This window comes from Falco rusticolus, chromosome 17, assembly GCF_015220075.1.
Source record: "Falco rusticolus isolate bFalRus1 chromosome 17, bFalRus1.pri, whole genome shotgun sequence".
In the NCBI taxonomy this organism is placed as follows: Eukaryota; Metazoa; Chordata; class Aves; order Falconiformes; family Falconidae; genus Falco; species Falco rusticolus.
This window is the reverse complement of record NC_051203.1, coordinates 5,645,511-5,657,261: the sequence shown is the minus strand read 5'-3', so window position 1 is coordinate 5,657,261 and position 11,751 is coordinate 5,645,511. Positions and strand designations below refer to the sequence as shown.

Below are 11,751 nucleotides of genomic sequence, written 5' to 3'. Positions count from 1 at the left end.
GGGAAATGGGGACGAGAAGTTGTACGCTAAGAGTCTAAAGGTGGCTTTATTGCCCATCTTCCCTGCTTGGGCAGGAGCTCCTGCTGTGGAGCTCCTGGTTTGCTTCAGGGCATAGCTCAGAGCTCTCTGGGAGATGGGCAGAGAGGCTCTGCACCCACACTGGTGCCGCTTAGCATTCCTTTGGCAAAGCTGCAAATGCTTGTGACGGTGACCCTGCTGCCGAGGATGTGGTCGCTGGCACCTGCCGGGATCCTGTGTGGTTGAGGGCCCTTCCTGACCCCCAGCAGAAGGTGCTCAGGTGCATGTGCTGATGGGGAGCGTCAGGCACGGACTAATGTTTACACTCTGGGCTATTTAGTTTGTGTCTCTGCGTGGTGATGCTATGAGGGTACGTAAATATGCATGTGTGCAGAGGTGGCGTGGAGCTTTGTGGACATAGGATTGTACACTTACGTGTACTTGCATCTCTATATGTTTGTCACCATATGTATTTGATTGAATTAAAGGCAGGCCTTATCTTCTGTTACGGTTCCAGACTTTAATTCCAAGATTTATGTCTCTAACCCTGTTCAGGAAAAGCTGAACGCAAATATCCACAGAAGGATTTCTCGGGCAGTTGTTTCAGCACAGAGCTCGCTAATATTTAAAGCACACAGACAACTCATTAGCCCAGCAGCACATCCATCACCTGAGCAAACCCAGGTGAATCTCCACCTGTTTTGTTTTGCTCCCCACATGCTGGAACAGCCCTTTGCTCACATGCCCTGTGCATGAGCTACTCTGCAAGTCTTGGGGCTGCTCCCCAGCTGAGCAATCCTGTAATTAGCTTGAGACAGACTCTCCATACAGGAACATAATTGACTATCAATAAATAATAAACAGAAGACAGGATGCAGACAGTCCTGCACAGAGGAGAGAAATAGTTGTTGAGACACTCTGACCTGCCTTGTACGTCTTTTGGCAAAAGGAGAAATTGCATTAGTGGGATGCACGTTTAACCAAGGATGGTATTTGTAATAGGATTTGGTACCATTCACTATGAATGCATGACACAGTAAATGTATTAGGGACAGAAAAGCGAAAGAGAAAAGCTTGCTAAGGTACCAGTGCTGCCATCCACTGAATGTCTTCTCTTCCCTCTCCTGAGCTAAACAGCTGCAGCCTGTGCATCTTCCCAGGGTATCAGGATGCCCTGCTCTGGAGCTGCCGGGGAAGTCAGGGGACCGTTTCATGGGGGTGCAGCTGGCGCGTGGCTGGGTTGTGTAGGGGGGTACACCTGTGCTCTGCTAATGGTTATACAGGTGCAACTGGAAAAGAAATCCTTTTCTGAAGGATGGTAAATGTGGTGAGGATAGGGAGAAGCGCAGGCAAGCGAACCTGTCATTTTCTCCCTGGAGAGAAGGCAGTGCAGGCTCTGGTTTACAGCCTTCCCAGGAGGGGGGAAAAGCGCAGGATCAGGAGCTGCACAGTGGGATGTGAAGGCATTCCCAGCTACAGCCCCGGGCAAGAGGCTCCAGAACCTGGGGCAAACGGCAAAACTAAGAGCAGCTGTCTTTCCCCCACCGCAACTGCTCTTGCAGGGTCCTGCTAAGGCACCCACGGTGCGTCAGGTGTGTCCCTCCATGAGATGACCCAGGGAGGATGCAGCGTGGCCACCTCAGTAGCCCTGCTGGCAGCAGAGGTGAGAGGGGCTGGAGGAGGCCTGCCCTGTGCGCTGCTTTCCAAAGGTAGATTGGATTGGTTTAGCCGCTCAGGTTTATTGTGGAAGAGACCCAGGATGACAGCTATAATTTTCTCTTGCAAATATTCCAATATGTAATAAATATATTGTTTAAAAATTCTTGATGACAAGAAATGGAAAACAGCAATCCATCACGTTATTGATTCCCTCCACCCGTTGCGCTCCTCAGAATTGCTCCCACGCTGTCTTGCTGAGGAAGGCAGAGCTGGACCACGGTGCTGCTGGGGTTTTGGAGCAGCACGGCCACGCTGCCCTGCTGTGGTACCAGGGACCGGCTTTGCCTCCCTGTTCGCAGGCGTTTCTGAGCTGACACAGATAAGCAGTGTGGCTTAGGGGTGGTTGAAGATGCTCCTCACTTTGGGTACCCTACAGCTGGCCGGGTTGTTTTTCAAAGGCTTGTGCTAGGCTGGCAGGAGAGGCCAGGGTGGGTGGCTCTGCGGTCAGCTGCTCAATCCCAGGGAAGGATGCCTTGGCTCCCAGCAGCGGGAGGTGGCAGGGCTCCCTGTCCCAGCTGGACGTGGCCACTGTGGTTGTTCTCTGGCAGCTTTTGGCAGGCCGGGAGGTGTGAAGATCGGTGGCTCCAGGCGCTCTGCGGCACACGCAGCTTTTGCGCTGCTGGGGGTGATGTAGCCTTGGCAGAAACCCGAGTTGCCAACTCCATTTCATAGATGGTGAAACTGAGGCTCAGGTGTCACTGTCCCCACCTGACTGGGAGCAAGCGGCGTGCAGGGGGCCCTAGCACAGAGACCACCCCCCCGAAGCGCTGGCGGGGAGCTCTGACCCAACCAACGTGGGACCGCTCAGGGCAGGGGTGCGGGGGGGCGGCTGGGGGAGCCTCTAGCGCCATCCCATCCCCGCAGCCGTGCGGTGCCCTGGGGGATGGGGGGGGTGGGGGGGTGGTGCAGCCCCGCTCCCCGTGTCGCTTCGGGGCTTACGTTACAAGGCGAGGCGGCTCCCTCGGGCAGGCGGGCAGGGACGCGCTGCCCCCCGGCGGGGCCGGGCTCAGCCCCGCTCCCGGCGCCCCGGCTGCGGAAGGGTTAAGCGCGGGGAGCGGGGGCGGCGCGGGGGCGGGCGGCGGCGGCGGGCGGGGAGCGGGGAGCGCGCCGGGGCTCGGGGCTCGGCGGGAGCGGGGAGCGCGCCCGGGCTCGGCGGCGGGCGGATGCCGGGGAGGGCGGAGGGGAGCCGGGGCTCGCCGCCGTACTCGGGCAGGGCTGCGGAGGCACGGGAGGCCGGCGGAGCCGCGCCGCGCCGGGGGAGGCTGAGGGGCTGCAGGAAGGCGGAGGAGTAGCGGGAGCCCGGCCCTGGATTTCCATGGTGCCGGGGGCCGTGTGGATTACCCCGCCGTGAGCCGGGGAGCCGGCACCCCCAGGAGGCGGGCGGCATCGGAGCAGCGAGGTCTGGTGAGTGACCGAGGCTTGGCGAGGGGCTGCTGCTCGCCCCGGGCATCCCCGGGGGTGCGGGGCATCCGCGGGGCTGGGGCTCCCCCGGGCATGCCCTCCGCCGCGGTGCTGCCCGGAGGGTGCGGGGTGCGGGGGGGAGGTTTGGGCTCGTTGTACCCCCCCCCACTCCCCCAGCCCGTGCTGACCGCGGCCCCTTCCTGCGGCCGCAGGCGCGGGTGGCACCGAGGGCTGCAGACCGCGGGGCGGTGCTGGCGGCGGCCCCGGCCCCCCCCCGCCGTGCGCCGGTACCGGCCGTGCCCGGGGAAGCGGCGCCGCGGGCAGCAGCGGCGGCCGGGGGGCTGCCTGCGGCTGGGGAGACAGGGAGAGACCCCTGCGAGCATCCCTGCCCTGGCCAACCCCCCATTCCCCCCGTCCTGTTCTACCTGCGGACACACGGTCTCCGTGTGTGTGTTTTCTCGTTAATTCTGCTGTCGTTTGTTACCGCTCAGTCACGGTCTGGAGCAGTCAATGCACCGGAATAAACTCATTTACCGTAAAAAAGTTAACTGTTGGCAAGGAGGGACTTTTTTGAAAACACCCCTGAATCCTGAGGGGGAAAAAATCCCTATTAAAACTTTCCTAAATCCCTTTTTGAAAGGCGATTGGGGAAGGCAGAAGCACTTGTGCTCTCTTTGGGAAAACCGAACTTCCCTGTGCTCGTCCCAGTGTTCCCCAGCCCCGCAGCTGTTCGGATGGAGCCTGGATCGCAGGGAGGTTGCTGATGCCACTGTCCCCTCTCCGGCTGTGACCTCCGTTTAACCTGGCACGGTCAGGCATTACAGCCTTTGTCTCCATTCAAGCTATGGCCAATACTTTCATGTTGCTGGAGGTGAAGTGAATGATGTTCAATTAATCTGTGTTCTAAGGGGTATCAGAAAGTCAATAGGTTAATATTAAGTGAGGTGAATAGTAAGTGGTGGAGGAAAAAAGCCTGTACATCTGTGACCAGCAGTTCAAGGTGCTGGCTTGGAGGTGAGGGGATGTGAAGTTAGCAGAGTACCATGATGTAAAAACCTACTGCTGACAGGGTTTCCCTGTTACTTGCTGAGCACTTGATGCTTCACTGGGAGCTTGAATGTGTTTAACAGATCTTGGCTGACTCGGGGAGACGGTCTTGTCTCTCCTTCTCTGGATGGCTTCATTGATACGGTGTCTAAAAGTTAAATCAAATGACCTACTTTACAGCTGCAAGACAGATGCCTCAGAAGAAATCTGTGCCATCTTCAGAACAGATGTTTAGCTTTTTTCCTGTAACACAGAGGTGTTAGAGCCTTTAAAATGCTTTTTTTTTTTTTTTTTTTTGTCTTTACTGCTGTCCTTTTGCCATTTGTTGTCACTTTGAGGATCCTCAAAGCTTAAGTGTGGTATTTTCGGGGGGTGAGGGGGACCAGACAAAATAGCTTTGATTTAAGAAAGTTGGTGCAAGCAATGAGTAACGTGAGTGTACGACTGCCGTTGTGAAATGGCTTATCTGGCAAACCAGTCGTCTTTCTCAACTCTTCTAACCATATCTATAGCGCTTGTTGCAAGAAGATAAAGTAACCCAATTTACTCTTCATTGTCTTTATAGTGTTGCTCGATGTAATTAATCGCAGAGTTTCCCCCCGGCTTATAACAAGTTTGTGCAGTGGAAACAGGTAACAGATGCTGCATAAGATCTGTACAATATCCAGCAACATGATAGAAACAGCTTTCCCTGGTGCTTTTGCCATGCTCCGTCTTGTTCTTCGTGTTAACCCTGAGCTTGCCCTGCCTCTCAGCAGAGGGGAACTTCAGCTGGATGCAGAAAGGAAAATGCAGATCCAGGCTGGCTGTGGGAGCCTGGAGAAGAGGTGGCTGCTACTGCCCTGTGCTCTTTAACTCTCTTCAGCAAATTGCATTAGTATGTGACAAATTGGCTTGCAAAGCAGCTAAATGGAAATGACATTTGGAGCGGTTTGCTGTGCAGACCCTGCGGTGTCTTGGAGAAACATGTGATTTGCACTATCTTCCCAAGATTTCCAATTTAACTGCTGCTACCAGGCTTTCCAGAACTTACTTTGGGAACTCCTGTGGCAGCTAAATGTGGGAGTCTAGAGCACATCTTGGAATAACTGCCCAAGTGCTAGGGCAGATGTAGGTGCAGACTGTCTCATGCCGTAGGCAGCTTGTGTGAAGGCTCGAGCTAGGGAGGGAAGCAAAAGCTAATATGCAGGAATTGCACGGGGCATGTGGCAAGGAGGCTGAGGGTGGCAAGCTGTGCTGCCCGTTTCCTGCGGGAGCCAGGCTGCGTCTCAGAAGTACCTTTGTTCAGCTGAGGTTGTTTCAGTGACTCTCAGAGGAGCGGGCTCTGCTGTACGGCAACAGGGAAGCATACACCTGCTTCTCTCATCCCCCTTCTCCAAGCACATACGCGTCTGTTTGAACGTGGCAGTGATCAAGCTGTTTTAATTGGCCCCTCTGCAGTTTGAACAATAAATATGTAATGGGGGAGGGTGCCCCCCTCTTCTGCATGGCGTTGAGGCTGTCATTTTTGATGGGGAAGCGTGTGCTCTCTGCTCGCCTCGTCCCTGCACGCTCGGGCACCGCGCTCGCTCCCGCTCCAGCCCGTCTCTTAACAGCGTGTGAAAACTGCACTCCCCCATCTGTGTTTGGCATCCTTAAAAAGAAAGAAAAAAAAAAAAAAAAAGATGAACCTGAGCATGCAGTGCTCCTGAGACAGGCCCCTTCACATTTCTAAACACTCTTGATTATTCAGCTAATCTTTATTTCATGGGCCTGTTACAAGAAACACAAACGGGGGAGAAAGTAGAAGGTGGTGACACATTTAAAATACACAAGAAAAGTGCTGGCAGGAATATAATCGTTCTTATTCCAGCAATATGAAATATTTATAGGCCTAAGTTGTGGCAAGATTCTCTGCCCCCCCCTCCCACCTAACTCTGAAATGTTTTTCCCAGTAAAGGAGTAACTGGGAGGTGCTGGCCATGCTGCCAGCAGAGTAGCTGCCTGCAGGGCAGGGGCACCCAGCCGCCCACCCGCCCAGCTGGGCACTGCATCCATCGGCCCATCCCTGTGGAAGGGAAGGGACAAGGTGGCCACAGGCAGGGAGAGGGTGGCCGCAGCGGCTGCCCAAGCTGCCCAGCTTGCACCGGGAGTGGCGCGTTGTGTTACAGTCTGTTAACTCGAAATAATTCAGAAGCGTCCCCTCGGCGAGCCTGTGAAAAGCCCCCTTTGAGGTGCCCAGTGTTTTGTAGGAGCCCGCTGCTCCCCCAGGGCATTCTGCTATTAATTCATTAGATCTGAGGGTTTTTTCTCTCTTCCCCTCTCTTTTCTCAGTCCCCCCCCTCCCTCCCTGGCAATTCAAACAGTGATGAATGGACAAAAATCCCTCAAGGGAAACATTTTTTCACTTAGTTACAAAGATTTCATGGCTAATTAGAGTAAATGTGGTTTTTAGAGTGTTAATCTCTTAACCAGCTTGGCTAGGAGGCCACCGCCACAACAGCAAAGGGGAGGGCAAGGGGGAACCAAGGGGGAAAAGGTGCTACCAAGTTCTGCCTGGGGCCGAGCCACAAACACCGATGGCTGGATCTGATGCATCTTTATCACCAAGAGCATCCTGTGGTGATCTCTTTAGCTTGGCTAATTTGGTGCCCACCTTCCTTCCCAGGGCACAGTGCAGGGCTAGGGCAGGCTCGGCTGTGTGAAACTTGAAGGCGTTTTGGTCTAAGGGGGCCACGAGCTCTTTGTCTGCAGAAGTGGTGCAGAGGCAGCCTCCGGGATGAAAAGCAAAGCGGGAACAAAAGCAGAATTGAGGGCAGCGTGCTGTCCTTGGGCAGCAGAGGCGGCCACCCGGGGCTTCTGTTCAGATTCTTTCTCTGCGGTGAAAATGTATGTATTTACTACGTGGTTTAGTGCCAGCGAGGGAGATGGGCTGCGATCACACCGGGCAGGTGCCTCGGGCTGGGTCCCCACGTGCCGCTGCACCAACCATCACGGGGTGGCCACGATGCCCCCAGCCCGCTTTCTGCAGCGAGCGCCTGGGCTGGCTGGGGGAGCACACGGTCCAGGTGGCACTTTATCATCAAAGGTAGATGTTTTGCTGCTGTGAAGGGATTTATGCTTGATGTCTGCTGTTTTCTTCCTCTGCTCTGGTCCCTCCCGTCTGCACCACCTCCCCGGCATCTGCCTTTCCAGCCTGGTTTTGTCTTTGTCCCAAATGGCTCTGGCAAAAACAGGGTGAGTGATCTGTGAGGGGCTCCTGGCTGCAGCCCACCTCCCACCCTGGACAGCAAGGCCAGCCAGCGGCTGGTGCAGAGAGAGCTGGGGAGGAGATGTGAGTGGGATGTGGGCTTGAAATTCCTTCTCATCCCACTAGAGGGGATCCTCCGGATCAGGCTGGCGGAGCCCAACTGAAAAATGAACGTAAAACCGGCAACTGGCATCTCAGGCTCTGGCTGGTGTGTGAGCCCTGGTCCCCGATGGGGCTGCGAGTCCGACTCGGCGCTTTGCTCAACACAGCACTTGGGGGCTGGGGGCAGGACGGTTTTGGTGCTTTTCAGAGATTCCTGGCCGAGGTGGGCTGACTGTGGCTGCCTCTTCCTCACTCCTTGTCCAGGAAAGCGTGGCTTAGGGCTCCTCTGTGGTCTGAGCCCAAGTGCTGGGAGCCACCGGGGCTGGGGGTGAGGCTGCTCCAGCAGTACTTTATCAGGATGGCACAAGTTTACCAAACACCAGCGCAACACATGTCTATGATGTACCTAATCTGTTGCATGCTCTCTGCTGGGTTTTGAGTCTGAATTTATCATCCATCTGTGCGTTTTAGAGGGCTTGAGTGATGCTGTCAGCCTGAGGCTGGCTGCTGGCTGCTGCGTGGCAGGGGGCTGCCAGGGACAGGGTGCTGGGAAAGAGGTGCCCTCCCCTCCGTTATCGGATAGAGCCCATCTCATGTTTCTCACTGTAATCGCTGCTTCTGTCTGGGTGAAATCGAACTGGGAGGTGGTGATGGGGGGGAATGAAAAGCGAGATAAATGTATCATATTATGAAAATTTAATCCTGCTTTGCCTGGGCTAAAATTACATTCAGAGCAGGAGATAAAAGGCATCAGAGTCACATTATAAAAAAAAAAAAAAAAAGTCCAGATCATCTCCAAAGGCAAAGCGATAGCAAGCCTGGGAGAGCCCTGCCAGCCAGGGTCCCCGCTGTGCCGGGGAGGCAGTGAGGGCTGCTCCTCCATACCTGGCAGTGGGACCAGCCCTGTCCCTCAACGACCCTGTCCCGGGACCAGCCCTGTCTCGCACCCTGTCCCAGGACCATCCCTACCTGCTGCCTGGAGCTGTGCTGGCTCAGCTCTGTGCTGGGAGCCACACTTGGTGCCATCTTGCCACTTGGCAGAGGAGAGATACCTCTTCCAAGAAGCAGAGGTCCCCTGGGGAAATGTTATCCAGCAGATGTGTTTCTGTTAGCTCCCTACACCCTGTGCCTTGTCTCCTGTGGGTTCCTTAAAATCTCGGTGTGGATGGGTGGCCCCATTGTGTGATGGGCTCCTGTCTGGCTGGGGATCTCCTGAAGTGCAGGAGACCTGGAGAAGCTCTCTGCTTTTCGGAGTTCCTGCCTACTCCGGCCATTCCCTCTGATGGGGCAGATGGCAGCAATGCTGGGAAGTGCCCAGCACCCGTCCCCATCCCCGTGCATTTTTGGGGGTCCAAGGATGCGGTGGAGGGCTCCTGCCTCAGCCAGGCCCTGGCTCTCTGGAGCTGGTGCATGTTGTGCTTAGTGTGACAGCAGCTTTCCCAGCAGGAACATCCCTCACAGCCCTTTTCCTGCTCCAGCACCACTTCCTCGCTTCATAAAAGTGAAAGGTGATGTCTGAGTAAATATTACACTGACCTCTCACCTCACCTCCTCCTGCCACCACTGCTCCTTTCTCAGGGCTCATTAACGGAGCCATCGGCTGACCCGGGGCTGAGCTGCCGAAGGGGTCGGTGCTGGTGCACGAGAGCGGCAGGAGCCCAGTGCCGGAGCAGGAGCCCAGCGCCTCGCGGCGGGGAGCGGGACGGGAAAGGCAGTCTCCTTCCTGGCTGCCGCCCAGGCTGAGCCTCCTCCCAAGCGTGGTAGGTGGATGTGAGATCAGTCTTTGCTGGGGCTCGGTGGGGAGCAGTGTGGGCTGTCCCGGTGGGCGCCGGTGCCACGTAGTGCCATAGCCATGTTCACAGCTCAGCCTTGGCCACTGGTGCTGGTGGGAGCAAGGGGAGGTGCTGGTTTAGGGTGTTGCTGCTCTCGCAGAAGCCTCTGGGAACAGTTACACCAGCAAAAATCTGTGTGAGCAAGAGACTGTTCAGAGGAGTGGGTGCAAGCGGGAGGAGCTGAGCATCAACCTGGCCTCTGCCTCTCCATGGTGACTTGGAGGGGCCAGGAGGGCTCCCCGAGAGCTGGACCAGGGGTTCTGCCTGCCGCGGCCTCGGCTCAGGGATGGGGCTCAGCAATGGGAGTGCCGGGATGTGGGGGACAGCTGTGGGGGGAAGCCCTTGGGATGCACAGGCAAATCTTACTCCGTTTTCCCAGTGAAGGGATAGTTGGATGGGGGAGTGATAGTCCTTGGAGAGGCCATTCCCTGCGTATATCAGTGAAGGTTAAAGGAAGAGGCTTATTTTGCTTTCAGCTCCTGGCTGGCTTTTAACAGCATTTGAAAAACAGCGGTTTTCATTCCTGCAGCAGCTCGGTGTCAGACTCTGGAGCCCCATTTCCCTGTACCGTGTCTTGGGAAGCCGCACGGCACTGGGGAAAACAGGAAACCTCTGGGGCAGCGCCGGGCTGTTGCTCGCTGGCGTTGCTGCCCGTGACGCGCGCCGGGAAGGAAGCAGATCCACTGCGGCTGGTCCAGGAGCCGCCGTCAGACCCTGACTCAGCGTGGAATAAGTTCCTCGTGTTATTTCCAGGCTCAGTGAGCCTAGGAACAGATGCCTCCCGGAGAGATTTATGTGTAGTTTTTCCTCTGTAGCAGTTTCATGTCATCGGTAAGAGAGAGCTCAGAGCGGTCCCTCGTGTGCGGCGTGGCGTGCTGGAGGTGGCGGAGGAAACTGGGCATCCAGCAGGAGAAGGGCAGACATCTGGAGGAGTGCGGGGGTTTTCCTCGGTGTTCATGTGTAACACCACTTTGCTTTGTTAACCTGGGAACGAGCTTCCAAAAAGTGAGTTTGAGCTCCAAGGTTTTAAGATAAATTATAATACTTGAAATGAGGCTTTGAATGCTTTTTATTTGCTTCTTGATTGCTGGGCTTTTAGAGTTTGCCTTGTCAAGGTTTTCTTTATAGCACAAAGTGGCCGTTTTTCCCCCCGGGAGTGGGAAGCTGAGATTCTGGGAACTGGCTGTTGGAAAAGCAGGTGTTGTAGTGAATGTGCATGGGTCGGTAGCAGGGTTAAAACCTCCCAAGTCACCTTACTGAAACAGGCTATTTCCCACCTCTTGGAGAATATTACAAGAGCAGCAGTAAGTGCGGCAGACCACAGCGGGCTGGTTGCTTGCCCAGGTAGCCAAATACGAGGGATTCACGTGTAGCCAGTTCATGTGAAGAGCTTTGTTCCCTGTGGCTGGGTAGATTTATTGATGTCAGAGCACAGAAATGGTAAGTTGGCTGCTTAACAGGGATGTTACAGTTCAACTCCATAAAACACACAGGCTGTCTCCTCTACTCATTCATTTGCCAAGTCCCCCAAAAGTCGCAGTGACAGGAGCAGAGGATGGAGCGCTGCCCTCATGATCATATTTCCTGTCTTTGCTGGTTTATGTCACAGCCTGTAATGTTATTTAAACAAAACCAAAAAACCCACAAACAAACCACAAAAAAAACCCAACAAACGCCTGTGAATTTCCTTTTCATCTTTAATGGAAGTGCGAAGAGGTGGGGTGGGGAGGAAAAGGGAGCATGCCTGTAGGTTTCCTAACTGGCTACATTATTCTTATGCTGCAGATTTGCCATCTTGCCGGGTTTAAATCTGTGCTGAAGGTAAAACATGGGAGGTCCTGCCCTTCTGGATGTCGAGAGGGGCCAAGAGTGGTTGGGGTGTTGCAGCTTGGACTTGGTGTAGGAGCACAGGGAGGTCCCAGCAGCAAACCTCAAGTCAGAAATCTGCTCCTGCCAAGCTGTTCCCAGTTATTCTGTGTGGTTCAGGGGACAGCGGGGGGTGAGTCTGCGTGCTCCAGGCGTCTCGGTTATCCTGGGTTTTGAGGAGTGACTGTGTGGATGCGGTAGGCGTGCTTTATCAAAATTCACATGAGCACAGGGGAGCAGTGGTCTGTCAATATCTATAGATACAAACTGCCTGTCCAGCTGCACACCCCAAACATTTCTTCTGCTGTCTTCATTTTCTTGTCGATGCTGAGAGTAAGGTGCAAGTAAGAATGAAAATGCTTAAATCCTTTCCTTCGTTTAGCCGTTGACTCTGGGAGATGTAGGGCAGCCCGAGGCAAGGTTGCTAGGTGAGGGCTGGGCTTTCTTCATTTTTTCCCCCAAGTCTGTGTGTTGTGAATTGAGTGTTTTCCAAAGATGCTGCTTATGTACTTAGAGTGTGGGGAAAGTTCCTACTAA

General features: G+C 55.0%; 1 protein-coding gene across 1 annotated transcript in view; it reads left to right on the top strand.

The window, feature by feature from the left end:
* The first annotated feature begins 2,909 nt into the window (after nucleotides 1–2,909).
* PLXNA2 (plexin A2) overlaps nucleotides 2,910–11,751 on the top strand; it is a 180,276-nt gene continuing 171,434 nt past the window's right edge. Inside the window, exon 1 of the mRNA XM_037410617.1 lies at nucleotides 2,910–3,141. The gene's annotated coding sequence lies outside the window, so the exon portion shown is untranslated. The remainder of the gene's footprint in view (nucleotides 3,142–11,751) is intronic.